Source organism: Nannospalax galili, unplaced genomic scaffold, assembly GCF_000622305.1.
Source record: "Nannospalax galili isolate Female #2095 unplaced genomic scaffold, S.galili_v1.0 scaffold207, whole genome shotgun sequence".
Lineage (NCBI taxonomy): Eukaryota > Metazoa > Chordata > Mammalia > Rodentia > Spalacidae > Nannospalax > Nannospalax galili.
Genome location: NW_008358517.1, coordinates 3,625,484 through 3,629,715, shown reverse-complemented (window position 1 = coordinate 3,629,715; position 4,232 = coordinate 3,625,484). Strand labels below are relative to the sequence as shown.

The following is a 4,232-nucleotide window of genomic DNA, read 5'->3' as shown; positions in this document are numbered from 1 at the left end:
ATCAGAGTACAGGGACACAGGAGAAGGGGTTCTGGCACCCATAGCACAGATCAGCTGTAGTCCACATCAGCTTTCTATACACTTCAAAACAGCCAGAAGAAAAGTGTTTAAGCATTCTCATCACGTAGATATTATAAGCCTTTAAAGAGGCAGATTTGGTCATTATATATTATATATATATATCATGTTACCAGACCCTACTAAGCTTGTATCACATGTATTAAATATTATGTGTCAATTAGAAATGAAAAATAATCCACAGCACATTAAAACCTACGTAGTTCAGCAGGTCAGGCTTTCCCTTTGTGTTTAGTATTCCTCTAGTTTCATGCATCTTTTCAATTGCACAGGTCTGATTCTATTCTTAAGGTTAGCTACTGCATATAACAAAATGCTAATGTTACTCAGTGTCAGCCAGAGTGTGAGTGAGGCAGTGACACCACTCATGATCAAAGGCTTTCAGGATTCTGTGCAGGGGAAGAGGGAGGAACTGCAGTGACAGGTGGACAGACAGTGATCAACCCTTGGATTATCATTGGTGGAGTTGCCACTGTGGTAAGTCAGCAAAACGAATTCATCATGTCTGACAGTGCCATGACAAGAGATGTGCTGGTGGTGTTAACCAAACTCTCAGGAACCCAGGTTGTTGCCAGTGCCCACCAGGGGCTGGATAATCCTGAGCAATGGAATAAGATCAAGATGGTGGTTTCCAGAGAAGAGGTAGAGCTGGCCTGTCAGGAAGCTATGTTCAATATGGCTACTTAAAACAAAACTGCTGTTGGGTTGAGGCACACATTTAATGCCCATGCAGCCACGGATATCACAGGCTTTGGCATTTTAGGACACTCTCAGAACCTCACAAAACAACAAAAAAATGAGGTGTCCTTTATCATTCATAATCTGCCAATTACTACCAAAATGGCTGCCATCAGCAAGGCCAGTGGGTGCGTTGGACCACTTCAAGGAACGTCGCCTGAAACCTCCGGAGAATGATTGATTTGTCTGCCTAGAGAACAGGCTGCCCACTTCGGTTAGGAAATCTCCAAGTATGGAGAGGGCCATCAGGCCTGGATCGTCAGCATTGTGGAGAAGGGAAACCGGATGGCCCAGATCAATGACAAGCCTCGAGTTTTTGAAGTTCGTGGAGCCACAGCTTATGCTCTCGCTTCCGAAAATTCCAGTGCCTCCTCTGGGCCTAGTTCGTGAAATGGAATAGCCCCTATCGGGAATGTAGAGCTTTGGAACACACTCCCGGGCAGTTGGCAGGAGTTGGTTTTAGACGTTTCCAAAGGCTGCCTGCTTAGTGGGTCCACCTGCCCTTCCTGGGTGGTTTTACTCAGTTCATCAAAAGCTGACTGTACTATATTCCAAGGCCAGAAATAATGTTTCTTTTTTTTTTTTTTTACTTTGGGGGGGCGATATGTGTTCATTTGTTGGGTAGATGAGGAGCAGAAAACTTTTTACCAAAGCAAGATAAAGCTATTCCAGTTTGATGGGGTTTTCTTTGCACTGAGTTGATTCATCTCTGCACAAGGAATAAAATTATTAAGATTATATACAGAAAGAGTAAATTGCAGCTTGAGAAAAATGAGTTTGGACCAACTGCTTATAGGTCTAAACTGTTCAAAGAGATGTTATGATACAGTGTCAAATTTTTCTTTAATTTTTCTGAGAAACTGGCTCTTTCCTGGTCTGGACAAGAGTTGAGCAACTTGTCCAGTAACTAGGAAAGGTGGCCCTGTGACCATCTGACTTGGCCTCTGTAAATGACGTCTCTTCCTCTAACCCCCACTAAGTACTAGGAGAGACTGAACAAACCTCAGGGCCTAGGGTCTTAATAGTCATTGAAATGCTAAATCTTATGCTGAAAATTTCTAGTGACTTACTAAAGAAATTTTCTTACAGTCAAATAAAAGGAACTTTGTCGGAAAAAGAATGTTTTTGAAATGCTATTGGGGGATGATAAGAAACACAGTTCTAAAATATAATTATCTATTTTATTATTCAATTTTTAACAAGTAACTTGCTCACTTTCTAGATTAGGTAGCAATGTGGTTGAACTTCATATAGTTGTTATTAAAAGTGAATGATATAATAATTTATTTACTATTTTTATTTTATCTGTATGAGTGTATTGCCTGCATGTACGGGAGCGCACCTGTGTCGTGCAGTGCCGCGGAGGTCAGAAGAGGTCTTCGGATTCCCCTGGAACTGGAGTTAAGGATGGTCCATAGCCACCATGTGGGTGCTGGGAATCGAACCCGGGTCCTCTGCAAGAGCAGTCAGTGCTCTTAACCACTGAGCCATCTCTCTAGTCCCATGAATGATATTTTTAAATGATGTTTTACAAGACAAAAGTTTTAATTTATTTAGGGAAAATTTTGTTTGTTGGTAGATGTCTTGACAATGAAAATTGGGAATACATTGGTAAGAGAAGGAAGAAATCACTGAGTATCTATCAGAATGTTATTACAACAATTTTGCTTTGCAAGACACTATAAATGTGTTTCCAAATGGGATGCTTTAAGCAACTAAATTGATAATTTGTTGTTTCACAGTTGTTGTGTGTTAGTCTTCTATTTTCCCAAATATTTTGCTTGAAATATTATCTGATGAACAAGGACACCTTCCTTAAAGAAGACAGACCTGTAGTGTTTGCATCTGAATCTTTAATCTATGTAATCTTTAGAGTGATAATGTTCTTGGTTCTAAGCTTATTCTCATGAGTATCTGTTGGATGACATAGTATGTCTTTAAATTAAAATTCCTGAATTTTAATATTTAAGCTCAATGTATTCTTCCACATCAAGTTGTACAGTGATGTGAACGTAAAAATACTAGTCACTCCTAAGGTGACTTGGAATAAATTTTTCTGTTATCAAATATTTTATGAGTTTTATACTTGGTTATAGCTTTGAGGCTAAAAAGTACTCATTACTTAGTAACACAGTAAAATAGACATTTAAAGTCATTAAAATCTATTAAACATGATTTTATATATTGAAACCAAATGTCTTTAAAATAGATACTAGCACACATGTATATTTTATATGTATAAATATAATTTGATATGTCATATATGGAAAGTTCATGTTTTCAGAAAGGTAAATACTTGCCTCTCCTCTGATTCTGAAGGCTAAACATCAGACTGAACGTGACATGCGTGGTTCATCTGTGACAGTCTGTAGCATCCATCATCCATGCAGCTAGCACCTGCAGCCTTTATGTCACCCCGTGTTTTCTCTGTAATTACCTTTCATGTCTTTCCCAGAGTCCTTCATAAAGCACTTTTACTGTCACCACATGGCAGTAGATAGAAATTAATTTCAGGTTCCAGGACTTTAAAGAAATGCAGATCTGTTTTAGGTTGCAGTTAATTTTATATCACTACTTCTGCCAGGGACATAAAATACCATTTTTTTTTTTTTTATTAGTGGTAAGGATTTCAACGTTGCAATCTAGCAACAAATGGAAAAGCATGTTGTTCAACAGTGAAGCATTTTTCTTTTTTTTGCTTCATTTCTTTCCTTTCTCCTTCTTCATTTGGCACAGGGAGGGGAGAAAGCAATCAACACCCCTCCCATATGCTCCATCTTCCACATTGGCGTTACTGTTATCCATCCTGTTAAGATTATGATTAATGAGAGCTTTCCAGAATTTCAGGAATCTTGAAAACTAGCCAATCCCTGCCCTTTGGAGGCTATACTGAAACTAACAATAAAAGTAAGGTGGATGCTGGCTTTAAAGTCTTTAGAGAAAGCATCACTGTGATCTTTGTACCACGGCTGGGGAGAGCAGACATCATTCTGATGTCTGGCATTGTTCACGACAACACATCAACGGAAAGAAAGCATGGATTTCTGGGAGCAGCATTAGGATGCAGGACTCCTGCTGTGAGCGCCAGTTCCTGGCTCTGCACAGCTGCCTTCTCAGCTGGGGGTTTGAAATCAGCACTGTGAGAAAAGACAGAAATGACCATGATGCATGCGCCTCGCTATGAGGAGAAGGTAATGCTCAATTAACGCTTCAGCCTGCTGGTTCCTAATTCACTTACTTCTGCCTGTTGTTTGTTTGTATGCTTTCATTTGGGATCTTTTTGGATGGTTCCTTTTCATTAAATGGAACAAAATGCCTGAACTAAAAATATGATTTTGTGCAAGAGAAGCCCTTCTGTAATTTTAGCGACATCAAGAAGAATATTGTACATGTTCAAACTCATGGGGCAGGAATGG

At 39.3% G+C, this 4,232-nt stretch overlaps 1 pseudogene; it reads left to right on the top strand.

The window, feature by feature from the left end:
• Positions 1-391: 391 nt before the first annotated feature.
• On the top strand, positions 392-1,206 carry LOC103724631 (annotated as a pseudogene).
• The last annotated feature ends 3,026 nt before the right edge of the window (positions 1,207-4,232 follow it).